Raw genomic sequence first — 16,997 nt, forward strand, 5'->3', positions numbered from 1 at the left:
GATGCAGGAGTGGATAGCGCAAGGAACGAGCCGGCTGCTGCTCCAAAAGGAAGAGAACGATCGCCTCCAGACCGCGGGCCGCAAATAAAACCTGAAGAGCCACACGCGGGCCGCGTGTTTGAGACCGCTACCTTAGAGGGAACACTGCCTAGGACCCTGGGGGAGCCCGGGCCCCCTGTCACCTCCGGGCCCCTGAATGCAGGACTGGTAGTACTGCCCTGATGGCGGCCCTGGTCATGGATACAGTCAAGGGGAATGGTCAATCAGCGGGCTGGGTTGGAGGGCAGAGGAGTAGGGTTAAGGATTGAAAATTACATCAAAAAGATGGGTAACTGCATGTTCACGGCCTTAGGTACAAAATTAGACTGTAAGCCCTGCAGGGACAGGGAAATGTACAGTTCCTCACCTTGAGCTACTATTGAAAGGCGTCTGAGCTAAATACTAATAAATAAATAACAGTGCTGGGTTGGGAGATGTGTAGGGGTATTTCCAATATGGCATCTAAATCTGATTTTGGACATTTTGGGGGAAAAAATGCCCAAAAATCCAGTAGAGAAAATATCTATCTTTTTATTTTGAAAATGGACATTTCTAGATATTTTTGTGCTCAGTGTATCTTTCTTTATCCCAGGACAAGCAGTCATGATATTCTCACATGTGGGTGACATCATCTATGGAGCCCAGATGCGGAAGCATTTTCAAGCAAACTTGATTGAAGATTTAAGTTTGCTCTGCTGCTCCGCGCATGCGTGCCTTCCTGCTCCACTAGGGGGCGCATCCCCTCGTGGTCTCCAGTTCAAAATTTTCCGCTGAGCCTAGAAGTCGTGTTTTTTCAGGCTCTGCCCCAACTGCCTTCTAGCACCGCGATTTTTCTTGTTTTTCCTCGTTTAAGTCGCTGTGCGCGAAATTCTTCTTCTTCAACTTGATTCCTGCTTCGTTTTGACCGACCCGGAGGCTTCCGGGTCCCCGTGGCCGCGTGGCTACTCAAGCCGCGGCCACTTTCGATTCTATGTCCCGGCCTTTGACCGGCTTTAAAAAGTGCACCCGGTGCGAGCGGCTTCTTTCCATCACAGACCCGCATCGCCGGTGCATCCTTTGCCTGGGGGCCGCTCATCCAACCAACTCCTGCCCCCAGTGCGCTACTTTCCAGAATCGGGCCCTCCGTCGAAGGAAAGCCCGCATGGCGGATCTTTTCGCCCCAGACCAACTCTCTACCTCGGCCTCGAGGTTGGCCCCGGCCTTGGCCCCGGCCTTGACCTCGGCCCCGAATACCTCGGCATCGCCTCGAGACTCGACTCCGAAGTCCTCAGGACAACAGAAAGCCTCGGCTCCGGGTAAGTCCCCTCTTCCCTCTTCAGGTTCTGTACCAGCGAAGAAACCAACCTCGGGGACACCGGCGACGCATGGCGGAAGTCCCATGCTTACAGCCCCGGCGAAGCCCTCCAAGCCTTCGGGCCGTGCCTCCACCACACGGGAATACTCTGATACGAGGTCGCCCCCGGTGGAGTGCACCGAGGCAGGGGACATGCCTTCGATGCTGTCCGTGCCCGTCTTCCAGGACCTACTCCGAGCAATGATCTCGTCGGAGCTGTCCGCTGCAATGGCCCATCTACAACCGGCCTCAACCTCGACCTCGACCCCGCATGTGCCAGACCAGCCTGAGCCTCGCGTCGAGCCACCTCGGGGAAAAGTGCGCAAACTTCGCCGCATCTCATCCTCCTCGGACTCCTCGCCGAGGCACCCAAGGCGCTCTCCCCCCACAGACCGCCACAGGGCAAAATGTCGTGCTAAACCGACAGAAACCTCGAACCGCCGTACCTCCAAGAAGGCCCGGGGTTCCCCCACTCTACGAGGCCATTCCCCTACACCTCGTACGGGACCGCTCAGGGTGGCGGAGTTATCACTCTCCAACCTGCGCATCCTCTGAACTCCCCCTCGGACCGGGGCTCCGGTCCGAGGTGCCAGGCTTTCACCGAGGGAGTCCGGGTCGAGGTCACCGATTCGACATCGATCGGTACCCCGAACCCCGGCATCGTCTACGAGGGGCTCCTCGAGAAGTCGGAGATCCCCGACCCCGAAACACTTCCACAGTGCTTCCCCGGTCTCGGAACATGGATCGGAGCAGGAACCTCGATACTTGAGGGAAGCCTCCCCGTCCTTCTCCACCCGACGGATGTCTCGTTCACTGACCCCACACGGGACCTCGGGAACATCCCGCCCATCCTTCACTCGCTTTATCCAGGACATGGGCCACGCTTTGGACTTAGACCTCCAGTCCGACTCCAGATACTCAAAAGAGTACCTAGCGGAGCTGGACATGCCATCGCTGCCCAGAGAGTCCCTTCGTTTACCACCTAATCCGGTACTCCAACAGGCTTTCTTCAGGAATCTGGAGACCCCCTATATGGTCACAGGCGTCCCCTCCAAAATGGAGGCCAAGTACCGTACGGTACCCTACCCGGGTTTGAACAACCGCAGCTCTCCCACCAGTCGCTGCTGGTAGAATCGTCCCTGAAAAAGGCTCACCCCTCCCGGGTCTCAGCCACGGTCCCCCCAGGTCGGGAAGGCCAAACCCTGGACAAGTTCGGCAGGAGACTATATCAAAATGCGATGATGGCCTCTAGGGTGCAAAGCTACACTTTCACCTTCACATCCTACCTCAAACACCTCATCGGACTACTGAGAGCCTTTGAGACTGACTTACCAGCCTCTCGCCAAGGAGCGTTTAGCCTGCTTGTAGAGTCCCTCTCCAACCTACGCCTCCATCTATTCCACGCGGCCTACGATGGCTTCGAACTCTCCTTCAGAGAGGCAGCCTTTGCTGTCGCCATGCGCCGACTAGCTTGGCTGCGGCTGGTCGACATGGACCCCAACTTACAGGACCGGTTGGCTAACCTCCCCTGCGTGGGAAAAGAGCTATTTGATGACACTATAGAGGCGGCTACAAAACGCCTCTCTGAACACGAATGCTCATTTGCCTCCCTCGTCCGGCAAAAGCCAAAACCGCCCGCGTCCAGGCCGTTCAGGGCCCCTCCGCGCCGCTACCCGCAAAAATCCACTCCCTCCTACTCCCGGCCTCCGCCAAGGCGTCTGCAAGCCCACCATCGGGCCCCACCCAAATCCCAACCGCCTGCAACTACCAAACCATCCCCGTCCTTTTGACAGAGTCCCAGGCTCCCTGCCCATCGGGGGCCGCCTCAGAGCTTTTTACCCTCACTGGGAACAACTCACGTCGGACGCATGGGTCCTTGGCGTGATCTCATCAGGATACTCTCTCAACTTTCGAGCCACTCCTCCAGACAGCCCCCCAGGGAAATGCCCTCCCAACCGCAAGCTGCTACCCCTACTCCTCTCAGAAGCTCAAGATCTGCTTCGCCTGCGAGCAGTGGAGGAGGTTCCCACCGACCAACGGGGGAAGGGCTTCTACTCCCGTTACTTCCTGGTACCAAAGAAAACGGGAGACCTACGCCCAATATTAGACTTGAGACGACTCAACAAATTTCTGGTACGAGAAAAATTTCGGATGCTTTCCCTACCGATCCTCTACCCCCTGATCGAAAAAGGCGATTGGCTCTGCTCCCTCGATCTGAAGGAGGCATACACACATGTTCCAGTGCACCCCGCTCACCGCAAGTTCTTGCGTTTCCAAGTAGGGGACCTGCACCTACAATACCGAGTCCTCCCCTTCGGCCTAGCATCGTCATCCCGGGTCTTCACCAAGTGCCTCATGGTGGTCGCAGCTGCCTTACGCTCCCAGGGTCTTCAGGTATTCCCCTACCTGGATGACTGGCTGATCAAAGCACCGTCCAGGGAAGGGGTTATCTCAGCGACCCAACAGACTATTATCTACCTACAGAGTCTGGGGTTCAAGGTAAACTTCCCAAAATCCCAACTGAGCCCCTCGCAGTCCCTGCAGTTCATCGGGGCCACGCTGGACACGGTTCGCCTCCGTTCCTTCCTCCCCCCTCCGCGTCTAGAGGCGTTAGTAAATCTGAGTCGAAGGATCTCACTGCTACCCTCGGTATCAGCTCGACAGATGATGACTCTACTAGGCCACATGGCCTCCACCGTCCACGTCACACCATTCGCCCGTCTCCACCTGAGAATCCCTCAATGGACCCTAGCCTCTCAATGGCGCCAAGATCGGGACTCGATCGATCGCCCCGTGACAGTGACTCCTTCCTTGCAACGATCGCTCCGCTGGTGGGCCGACTCTTCAAATCTTTCCAAAGGTTTGCTCTTCCTCGCCCCCCCACACAACAAGGTACTCACCACGGACTCATCGGAGTACGCTTGGGGAGCCCATCTGGATGGCCTACGCACTCAAGGGATGTGGTCAGCAGATGACCGTCGCTGCCACATCAACGTGCTAGAGCTTCGGGCCATCTATCTCGCAGCTGTAGCTTTTCAACATCTGCTCCACGACCGGGTGGTTCTCATTCGAATCGAGAACCAGGTAGCAATGTACTACGTAAACAAACAAGGAGGAACAGGGTCTTGGCCCCTCTGTCGGGAAGCCCTGCGCCTCTGGAAATGGGCAATCTCCAACAACACCTTCCTTCGAGCGGTGTACATACAAGGAGAACAAAACTGTCTGGCGGACAGACTCAGCCGCCTCCTCCAGCCACACGAGTGGTCACTGCACTCTCAGACCCTACGACAGGTGTTCGAACAGTGGGGGACACCTCAAATAGATCTGTTCGCATCCCCCCACAATCACAAACTGCCTCTCTTCTGCTCCCGGATGTACTCCCCGGACCGGCTCGAGGCCGACACCTTCCTCCTCGACTGGGAGGGAAGGTTCCTGTACGCGTTTCCGCCGTTTCCTCTGATCCTGCGGACGCTTGTCCACCTGAAAACAGTACAAGCCACCCTGATCCTGATTGCTCCTCGCTGGCCACGCCAGCCTTGGTTTTCCCTTCTACTTCAACTCAGTGTCAGAGATCCACTGTCTCTGCCTCTGTTTCCCTCTCTACTGTCACAGGGTCAGGGTTCGCTGTTACATCCCAATCTTCAATCTCTTCATCTGAATGCTTGGTTTCTTTCCCTCTGACTTCTCTCCCAGTGTCTCAATCAGTCAAGGAGATATTGGAGGCCTCGAGAAAGACCTCGATGAGAACCTGCTACTCCCAAAAGTGGACCAGATTCTCAACCTGGTGCTCCTCCCACAGCCAGGACCCGGTGTCGGTCCCCGTCCCCCTGGTCCTTGACTATTTACTTCAATTATCTCATTCCGGCCTAAAGACCAACTCCATTCGAGTACACCTCAGTGCGATTGCGGCCTTTCATCAGCCCCTGGAAGGAAAAGCCCTCTCGCTCCACCCCTTAGTCTCTCGCTTCATGAAGGGTCTTCTGAATGTCCACCCTCCTCTCAAACCCCCTCCGGTCGTTTGGGACCTTAACATGGTTCTGGCTCAACTAATGAAACCTCCATTTGAGCCCCTAGACAAATGCCATCCAAAATTCCTCACTTGGAAGGTAATTTTCCTGCTTGCGCTCACTTCCGCTCAGCGGGTTAGTGAGTTACAGGCTCTGGTAGCGGACCCACCCTTCACGGTATTCCATCACGACAAGGTGGTACTCCGCAACCATCCAAAGTTCTTGCCTAAAGTAGTGTCTGATTTTCACCTCAATCAGTCCATTGTCTTACCTGTGTTTTTTCCCAAGCCCCACTCTCACCCCCGGAGAGGTGGCGCTCCATACTCTTGACTGTAAGAGAGCGTTGGCCTTCTACCTCCAACGCACTCAGCCACACCGGAAAGTCCCACAATTGTTTTTGTCCTTCAACCCAAACCGATTAGGTCACCCAGTCTCCAAGCGCACCTTGTCCAACTGGTTGGCCGATTGCATCTCCTTCTGCTACGCTCAGGCTGGTCTCTCACTGCATGGTCGAGTAACGGGACACAAGGTCCGAGCGATGGCAGCGTTCCTCAGGTCCACCTGAGGAAATCTGCAAGGCTGCCACGTGGTCTTCGGTTCATACTTTCACCTCCCACTACTGTCTGGACTCACTGTCCAGGAGCGATGGCCGGTTCGGCCAATCGGTTTTGCGAAATCTATTTGCTTAAATTGCCAACTTCCCTCCATCCCTTTTCAGTTAGCTTGGAGGTCACCCACATGTGAGAATATCATGCCTGCTTGTCCTGGGATAAAGCACAGTTACTTACCGTAACAGGTGTTATCCAGGGACAGCAGGCATATATTCTCACAACCCGCCCACCTCCCCGAGGTTGGCTTCTTTGCTAGTTAAGTGAACTGGAGACCACGAGGGGATGCGCCCCCTAGTGGAGCAGGAAGGCACGCATGCGTGGAGCAGCAGAGCAAACTTAAATCTTCAATCAAGTTTGCTTGAAAATGCTTCCGCATCGGGGCTCCGTAGATGACGTCACCCACATGTGAGAATATATGCCTGCTGTCCCTGGATAACACCTGTTACGGTAAGTAACTGTGCTTTTTGAACCATTAAAAAATCCAAAAGGGCCCAGATACATATCTCATCATAACCCTCTTACATTGTATGGTCAGCCTCCAAAACCTGCCCAAAGCCTACTGCATAACTCCCCAATAGCCCTTATACCTGCAGGTGTTACCTATACATATGTCAGTATAGTAGGTTTTTGATGGACTCGCACTTTCCACTACAAGTCTGCTGTAGTTAGAATGGGATATTTATTTATTCAATTTTCTATACTGTTCTCCTAGGGGAGCTCAGAATGGTTTACATTAATTTATTCTATTCAGGTACTTAAGTATTTTTCCCTGTCTGTCACCGAGAAGGACTTGGGCAGCACTTATGAATCGTTGCCATGCTGGCAACCTCCTTGGCAGTGGCGTACCTAGCGTGGGGGGGGGAGCAGTCCGCTCTGGGTGAAGACCATAAGGGGGTGCTCCCAGGATTGGCGTCATGATCCAGGAACTTCACTGCTTTCCTGCTTTCACAGAAGCAGGAGGAAGGCCTGATGCCGGCAGAGCAGTGAGTTAAGGCTGCCAACAATGAGAGAATATTCTGAACAGGCTTCTTACAGAGGCTTTCCCTCTGCTGCGTCACTGATGACATCACTGATGATGCGGCAGAGAGAAGGCCGCAAAAAATCTCATGGTGGGGGTTGGTTGAGTCTGGAGGTGCTGCACAGGGGGATGGGAGGGAGGGATGAAAAACTGCTATAGGGGGATAGGAGGGAGGGATGGAAAGCTGCAGCACAGGGGAGAGAGAGGAAGAATTGTTGGACATGGGGTGGAGAAGAAGAAGGGAGAGATACAACAAAGAGAAAGTGGTGAAAGGGAGAAATTCTGCATATGATGGAGGGGAGGGAGACATGCATGGAGAAGAGAGGAGAAATGTTGGATATAGGGTGGAGGGCAGGGAGAGATGGTGCATGGGAAGAAAGAGAAATGTTGCACATGATAATGGAGGGGAGGAAGGGAGAGATGCTGCATGGAGGGAAATAGAGAGGTTTTACCCAGGGCACAAGGTAGGGAGAGAAAAAGAGAGAGAGGGATGGTAGACAGTGGGAAAGAAACAGAATTGTTGGATATGAGAAGGTGGAAGGGAAGGTTAATATCACCACCTTTTTACAAAACAGGGGACTCAACACGGTCCATGTTTCGGTTATTACGCCTTCATCAGGGGTCCTAACAGATAAAAATGAAAATGACTAAAAGTCTCTGATATAAATAAATACATAAACAAATAGACGTGATAGGCATGATGGAAACCCAACAAATATGAATGGTGATGACCAACCACAAGTGATATAATGTGCATAATTAAAGCGACAGGACTAAGGGCGTTAGGGCCTTAACATGCGGAATAGCACATGCTAAAAAGCCCCACGCGCTAGCTGCTACCGCCTCCTCTTGAGCAGGCGGTAGTTTTTTGAGTAGCATGTGCTATAGCGCGTGCTAATCCGGTGCATGCGCAAAAAATGCTAGCGCAGCTTTGTAAAAGGAGCCCTAAGTGTAGTGTATATATATTTGATATGCAAGTGTCAACATAGATTTTATATAGTGACTAGTCTTTAAGCCCGAAGCTAGTCTTTCTTTCTCTCTCTTTCTCCTTGGCCGCTTTCTGCCTGTCTTTCTTTCTTTCTGTCTCTCTCTTTCCTCGGCTGTCCACCACCACCCCTTCCCTGCTCCCCCTGTCCAGCAGCAGCCCTTCTCTCTTTATTTTACCTCCCCCTGTCCAGCAGCACCTCTTCCCTGCTTCCCCTGTCTAGCAGTAGACCTTCTCCCTTCCTTTTACTTCCCCCCTGTCTAGCAACACCTCTTCCTTGCTCCCCCTGTCCAGCTGTAGGCCTCCCTTCCTGTTACCTCCCCCCCCTGTCCAGCAGCACCTCTTCCCTGCTCTCCATGTCCAGCAGCATCCCTTATCTGCTCCCCCTGTCCAGCATCCGGCTTCCTGGTCTGTTCACGTCTGCCCTCCTCTTCAAAGCAGCCTGCTGAGGATCGCGGCTGGCTGTAGCGAACATTGCAGGCTGCTCTGCACGTCGGTAGCACATTCCCTCTGATGCGATCCCTTATGTCAGAGGGAATGTGCTACGGAGGTGCAGAGCGGCCTGCGAGATTCGCTACAGCCGGCCGCAAACCTCAGCACACTACTTTGAAGAGGAGCAGCAGCGGCAGCAGTGGTTGGTGAGTGAGGGCAGGAGGGGGGAGTCGCCAGCATGTTCCCTGTCTCCGTGTTCAAAAATGGAATTTGGCATGGAGGGACACAGTATTGGAACATGTGAAATATTCAATGTTATCTGCAGTTTTATTGTTCAATTCTTGATTGATAATATATGTATTGGTTTTGCATCATTTAACTTGGAGTGATGGGAATTTTGTGTCTATCTACTGTTTGTATTTTATGTGAGTGATCAAAGAGCGACTAGGATAATATGTATGTAACCAATATGTTAACCGTATAGTCTTATGCTGTCAGGGAACACGCGCTTAGGATTTTATTATAGGATTTTATTATGCTTAACCCAAAAGCAAAAACAGTGAAATGTGAACAGCAAATAAAGACCATGCAAATTAAAATCATAAAAATTAAATAACTGAAAAAATGAATTATAAAAATTATTTTAAAACATACCCTAATCTGTAAAGATATCAAATCAAACCGCAAACAGAAATAAACTGAAAATATAGTGAAGTATAAAATGAGCAACATGTATTGGAACATGTAAAATATTCAATGTTATCTGCAGTTTTATTGTTCAATTCTTGATTAATAATATATGTATTGGTTTTGCATCATTTACCTTGGAGTGATGGGAATTTTGTGTCTGTCTACTGTTTGTATTTTATGTGAGTGATCAAAGAGCGACTAGGATAATATGTATGTAACCAAGCTTCATCCAAGGCAAGGCAAATCATAGGTTGCATACGCAGGAGTTTCGTCAGCCGTAAGCCTGAAGTCATTATGCCATTGTATAGATCCCTGGTGAGGCCCCACCTGGAATACTGTGTGCAATTCTGGAGGCCGCATTACCATAAGGATGTGCTGAGACTGGAGTCGATCCAGAGAATGGCCACCCGGATGGTCTCGGGACTCAAGGATCTCCCATACGAGGAACGGCTGGATAAGTTGCAGCTGTACTCACTCGAGGAACGCAGAGAGAGGGGTGACATGATCGAGACATTCAAGTATCTCACGGGCTGCATCGAGGTGGAAGAAGATATCTTCTTTTTCAAGGGTCCCGCGGCAACAAGGGGGCATCCGTGGAAAATCAGGGGCGGGAAACTGCTCGGGGACACCAGGAAATTATTTTTCACTGAAAGGGTGGTTGATCGCTGGAATAGTTTTCCACTTCAGGTTATTGAGGCCAGCAGCGTGCCTGATTTTAAGGCCAAATGGGATAGACACGTGGGATCTATTCACAGAGAAAGGTAGGGGAGGGTCATTGGGGTGGGCAGACTAGATGGGCCGTGGCCTTTATCTGCCGTCTATTTCTATGTTTTAATATGCTAACCGTATAGTCTTATGCGGTTTATCAATTGTTAAATAAATAAAATTATATAATTCAATATAATAAAAACTCAGAATCACAGAGATGGAAAATGAATGGTGAGCATGGGGAAAGAAGAAAAAGTCAAATGGGCAGGAGACCCTGGCGAGCGAGTTAACAGAAGACAAACAGAAACCAGAGCCTGGGACCAACATGATTTGAATAATAAAGTGACCAAACAAAAGGTAGAAAAAAAAATTGTATTTTCTATCTTGTGATTACAATATGTCAGATTCGAAATGTGTATCCTGCCAGAGCTGGTGTTAGACAGCAAGATGAGCTAGGACCTAAAAGAGAGAGGAAAAGTCTTTATTGTTGGTTTTGCTTACACCTCAGCACCTGCGTAACCCTATGTAATATTGTATTGTAACACTGTGAATGTTAAACTGTAACCTGTTCAGAGCTCTCTAGGAAGGACAGGATATAAAAATAAACAAATAAATAAAATTACTAAAAATATTTTTTTTATATAGGGGTGTGTGTTAAAAAATTATCGGGTCCGGGTGTCCATATGCTAGGTCCACTACTGATCCTTGGATTTCAAAGGTGATGGTGGAGGGCTTTGGACAGGGGGGAAAGGACATCCTACCCGTGGGGGCCTCCTGGAGCTGCCTGGCCTGACCCACCCTATAGCCAGCATTATTATTATTATTTTTTTTTTTTAACTGCTGCTGCTGTGCATCATAGAAATAAGCAGTGGATTTTTCCAAGTCCATCTATATAAACCTTTTTGAAACCCTGCTAAACTAATTGCTCATACTACATTCTCTGGCAACGAATTCCAGAGTGTTAAGTGAAGAAACATTTTCTCCAAAGTGTTTTAAATTTAAGACCTGGTAGCTTCATTGCATGTCCCTTTTGAGCTACTTAGCTGACCAGTACTAAACATGCTTATCTCTGCAGAGATATTTGACTATAATTTCAATCTTCCCTATTTAATACCCTAAGGGGGAGTAGTACAGGCAGTGCCTTCTCAGCTGAATGCCAAGGTCATGCCACAGTGCTGACTGTGAAAGATTCAAGCTCCTCACAGGAGTACCACTAGAAGGCCTGGGCTATTGTACTGTACTATATAACCTCCTGGTCCGTGGAAATAAAATCTGAAAAAGATTAGATGTTTTAAATTTTTCTTTTGAAGGAGGAGAGATCTGTGTAGGTGGGGGCAGGATAGATGGGTGTGTGCCTTATTCTGTCCTAAAGTAATGAAAACTCATCCTGGAGAATGTAGACTGATAAAACTGCTGGAGGTTGAGAAAAGCGACTGAATTATTCACTGTTGAACAGGAGCTGTCGGAGAGATAGAACCCCCCCAACCCCTCCCCCCCCCACAAACAAAAACCAACCATAAGGGTGATACCGTGGGGTGCAGGCAGGATATCACAACTGCACTATCCTGCTAGGGGCCCATCCCCCCCCCCCAAACTCTCCTGCTCCTTCAGTCAGAGAGGTATTTCCTGTTTATCGCAATCCAGCAGCAACTGGACAGATGTGGAGCTGCAGATAGGTTATGGTGTGGTAGAGTTCAGGAAAACAAAACAACTTGAAAAAGGCAAACCTCGTCCACGCTTTACGTCCTGTAAGTGGAAAGCCCACGTGTGTTAGACAAATTACACGGCACAAAAGCGCAGATGAACCATTGTTTGTTTGGGGAGGGGGGTACTATACAGTTTTCAATTTGCATCATTCCCCGTGCAAACTGGAATTAGTTCTGTCCCACAAGACCCTTTAACAGAGTGCCAAAACTAAATCGAGAAAAGCCTGGGACAAATTAGAGCACTGAAATGTCTTCCCTGGAAAACTGACTTTCAAGTTTGCTTTGTGTCACAAGTCAAACATATTTGGTGGTGGTCTTGGCCTCATTCTTTGTGCCTGTTTTCCTACATTGCACAACCACAGTAGTCTCAGTACTCACTTTAATGGTCTATGGCTGGAACACAGCAGTGTCATCTGGCCAAGGAAGTGGTGGGGGGGAGGGGAAGGAGGGATAGATGGAGGCTCTGTGTTAGCGAGGAGTCACTCTGACATAAAGTCTCTGAGACCCCCCAGCTATTCGATGTCCTGGGATGCTAACAACACAGAAGGAACTTGCGCCGTGCTTTCTAATCTGTAACCGACCACACAGCTTCCAGCATTTCTAACAATTACAATCAACAATAAATACCATCTTAAACCGAGTGTGGTTCTCAGGTTGTGTTCTCCTGTCCTGAAAACATCTTGTCTCCCTTTGAAGACTTTTAACAGTGTCAGAAGCACATTTATAACATGTTAACATTAACTAAAAATAATGAAAACCCTTTAAATGCATAGAGGCTCTTTTACTAAAGCATAGCACGATAATTTCATTAGTGCGCATTGTGCACTAAGCATTAGTACAGTGTCTCTCAAACTGTGTGCCATGGCACAATGGTGTGCCCCCAAAAGATTCCAGAATTATACTTTACTAGTGTTTCAGCCCGTTACATTAACGGGTGCTAGTAAAGCCTCCTTCCCTCACATGTCCCCTATTTTCAGCCCCAGCTCCAGCTTCAAACCCATTTTTACCCTCCCCCCAGCCTCCTTCTCCCATCTTTTCCCTTTCAGCCCCAGCCCCCTTTTCTCACCAGCAGCATTTCCTTCCTCACTCCACTTCCCTGTGCAGTAGCAGATGAAGCATACCCTCCCCCTCCATTTTCCTGTGCAGCAGCAGCAGCATTTCCCTCCCCCAAACCCACTTCCCTGTGCAGCAGCACCTCTTCCGTGCTACCCCTGTCACTCTTTCCTGCTCCCCCAGTCCAGCAGCACCTCTTCCCTGCTCCCCCGGTCCCTATTTCCTGCTCCCCTGGTCCAGCAGCACCTCTTCCCTGCTCCCCCTGTCCAACAGCACCTGTTCTCTACTCCCCCTGTCCAGCAGCACCCCTTCCCTGCTCACCCTGTCCCTCTTTCCTGCTCCCCCGGTCCAGCAGCACCTCTTTCCTGCTCCCCTGGTCTAGCAGCTTCTCTTCCCTGCTCCCCCCCTCACTGCCTTCCATACTTTGTCCCTCTCGCACCTTCTGAAGCCAACCTGCCTGACAGCCATCCCCCTGTGCAGTAGAACCCTCTCCTCCCCCCCCCCCCGCCACTATCGCCGCCATGCAACCGACCTCACTGACAATCCCACCACGAGACGACCGTCAAACCTACTTGCTCCAGCAGTGGCCGCATCACACTAAAGATGCTGCTTCGTGGCCTTCCCATGCTCTGATTTCCTCTTCCGGCATCTCTGATGATGTCATCTGAGATGCAGCAGAGGAAATCAGATCATGGGAAGGCCGCAAAGCAGCGTGTTTAGTGTGATGCTGCCGCTGCTGGAGCCGGGAGGTTTGTGCATTTCGCAGTGGGAGGGTCAGTGGAGTCAGCTGCATGGCGGCGATAGTGGTGGTGGGGGGGGGGAAGAGTTCTACTGCGCAGGGGGATGGCTGGCAGGCAGGTTGGCTTTGGAGGGTGCGGGGAAGGGGGTGACGATGGCGGTGAACTTACAGTGAGGGCCGGAGCCGGCAAGCCCGCTGAGAGAGAGAGAGAGAGAGAGAGAGAGATGCGTGGTAAGCGTGCATGCGCACTCTGCCGACCACGGAACTACAGATCAGGGAACACGGCGGTAAGAGTGAGCATGCGCGCTTAGCATTTTATTATAGTACATTTTTTAAAATGATTTTTATCAGTATACACTAGAATAGATGAGATGTACATCATGTACACAAGAGTCTGTCAATGTTATAAGCGTCTGTGTGCGTAAGGATACAACCGCCCAGACAAGCACCATTCTTTGACGTGATTGGTCCTTGAAAACTAATGGCAAGTCATTTCTATTTTTATTTTTTATGCAGTAGTTACCCTAACTTGAGCAACAAAGCAATGATGGCTTTACCACCATTTGGATCCTCTTTTCTTTGTAAACTTAGATTTTCAGCTCTGACAGAAATTAAATTAAAAAAAAAAAGAGAATGACTGCAGATGGTGGGTGATGAGATGCGTGTTTCCTTGTCGACTATTGAGCCAAATTTTGAGTTAATTTGCACTCATAAATAAGCACATCCATCGCATTGATTAGCAATTCTATTCTATCTACTTTAGGCCCCTTTTTATCAAGCTGCGTTAAAGTTTGTTATTACCAGCTGCTGCGGTAAAAGATTCAATGCTCATAGGAATTATATGAGCATCGGAGCTTTTACTGCAGTGGCCGACAACAAAAAAATTCTAATGCAACTTGATAAAAAGAGGCCTTAGTTCACCTTTGTTTCAATTACCCATATATAGTTTAAAGAACTTTAAATAACTCCCAAATTTAATTTTTTGTTTTGTGATTTTTTAATTTCAGTTATAATGTACTGTGAAAAACATTTGCTCTGTTTAGTGTGCCAGAGTTAAAATTGTTTGAGAGAGACAGTTTTAATAAAAGGCCCCCCATAACATTTTTCAAGATTAGCAGCAAACCATGAAGAAGCTGGGTGGCTATTCACATTTGTTTTGTACTTACAAATGCAAGAGTGGTGAATCTAGGTATCAGGGGCATAGCTATCATTAAGTGAGCTTGGGCAAAATGCTCAGGGCTGCCCAATTGTAGGGGTCGCATGCAGCTGAACCCTCCCTTCTGTGCACTGAGGTCGAGCACCTCCCCATCTCCTGGGTTCTCGACAGCTATATCGTCAGAGACAGTACTAAAGGCTGCTTCAACTTCCTGTAGGGGGGGGTCGCAACAGAGGAAAGGTTCCACCAGCTAGAGATGCAACCTTTACTGCTGTCTCTAATGCTGTTGCTTTGGAGGACTCGGTGGAGGCCCTGGTGGCTGGTTAAGTAGCTGAGCACAGGTTTGGGGGCCTCTTGGCCTTCCTGCTAAGGGCCCACTGAGTCCCAGCTAACCCACTGCTAGGTACCTTCACTAGGAATAAAAGACTAGAAAGAGAATACTCAGCTGCAGTTTCTGCTGTGCTGGTAAAGATGTTGGAAAGGAAGAATGGGAGGTTAAGGAGAGGAAACCACCCCTAGGTCTGAAAGAAGAAACAGCAGCTGGACGAGTAATGCAGCTTGTTGGTCCAGTTTAGCAGCAAGGGAGTTTCTAACTTGTTGTTAATCCTGTCTTCTCCATTAAAAGCGAGGCACAGGAAACTGAAGCGGGTCATTGAAAGATAAAGTCCAATCAGGTGCAGGAAATGCTTCTACTGAGGATGTACATTTGTTGTGTCCTTTCAAAATTTACACCCCCCCCCCCCTTTTTTACAAAATCACAAAAGCGGTTTTTAGCACAGGCCGGCATGCTCAATGCTCTGCGCTGCTTCCGACGCTCATAGAGCAGCGCAGGAGCAGCGCAGAGCATTCAGCACGCCAGCCTTCGCTAAAAACCGCTATCAAGGTTTTGTAAAAAAAGGGGGGGGGGAGATTAGTGCGTTCTGAATCATTTAACATGCATTAAACCTTTGAATTAACAATCCGTGAAAAAGTTCTAATGTGCGTTTAAATATTTTTTGTTAACGTAAATGTGTGAAACAAAATAAAAAAAAAATATCCCAAAATTGGGAAAAGTAAAAAAAAATGACCCAGAAATGACCTGAATTCCACCCCTCCCCCCCCCCCCCCCCCCCGCCTCTACTATGACATTTCTTGGCTTTTATGGCTTCCCCATTCTTTTCACACACATTGTCCCACTAAAATTCTAGTCTCTTAAGGTACAGGAGTCAGGTTTCATGACTGGGGAGGAACTGGGAAGTTCAGAGGGCAAGCTGCAAGTAATCTTAGCAACAGAAAAGGGTCATTTGGATTAATTAGCCCACTCCATCCATGCTGAGACCAGATCCTGCCTTCTAGCTAGGGTATATCTTCCATCCTGTCTTACTCCAACAATACATCTTGTCTCTTAAATTCATTTATGTTATCCGCTCCAGCCACTGGAAACCAATTACAATTTAGTCCACATGTTTATCACAGTGTAGCAGCTAAAAACATTGCACCCTGAGCTTCTGTTTTAAAACATTCAACCACATACACATTCTACATTGAATTTTATGAATCACTGGGTTTTTCTTCCATGATTTAGACCAATATTTCAGGAGACTACCTGAAGGTTTCCTTTTATATTTTTCAGATGACTTGTACTAATGGAGAAAATTAAATAACTTGAATTTGGTGTCTGTGTTTGTCTGCTCTGAATAGACTGAACATGTAAGAGAAATTTATCCCCCCCCCCCTTTACAAAACTGCGTTAGGCTTTTTTATTGCCGGCCACAGCAGTATTCGCTCCAATGAGTGTTGGATCTAGTACCGCCATGGCCGGCGATAAAAAAGCCTAACAGAGCTTTGTAAAAGGGGAGGGGGGGTAAGTTAGGTAACAAGGGATGGGGGCTTGATATACCTAAAATTACCAGATTTTCTGTCTGTAAAATCTGGACCCCCCCTAGACCCGCCCAGTTACACCCATCCCCACCCTGGTCCCGCCCACTTCGCCGCCTCCAATCCCGCCCCAGCCCCGTCCCCTGCTGCCTGCTCTCGTCGAGCAGGACATCTGCGGATGAGCGGATGTTCTACTGCGTGAAGGAAATCTTTTCAAAACCTGGACAAAGTGCCGGGTTTTCAAAAGCCATCCGGACCCCGGACCTGTCCTCAAAAGGAGGACATGTCTTGGAAAATCTGGACGTCTGGTAACCCTAGATATACCGCATCTTCTGTGTGGTTTACATGGGGCAATGAAGTGTTAAGTGACTTGCTCAGAGTCTCTGGGCTCACAACCTCAGGGTGTCAGGTCAAAAGCGCGCCGGGACAAAGGCGCGCCCAGCCAATTGAGGGCAGCACGGAGGCGCTCGCCGCTCAAAATTACTGTTTTTAGGGCTGTGACGGGGGGGGGGCATGGGGGGACCCCCCCACACTTTACTTAATAGACATCGCAACGCGTTGTGGGGGATTTGGGGGGTTGTAACCCCCCACATTTTACTGAAAACTTCACTTTTTCCCTGTTTTTAGGGAAAAAGTTAAGTTTACAGTAAAATGTGGAGGGTT

This window comes from Geotrypetes seraphini, chromosome 4 (assembly GCF_902459505.1).
Source record: "Geotrypetes seraphini chromosome 4, aGeoSer1.1, whole genome shotgun sequence".
Taxonomy (NCBI): domain Eukaryota; kingdom Metazoa; phylum Chordata; class Amphibia; order Gymnophiona; family Dermophiidae; genus Geotrypetes; species Geotrypetes seraphini.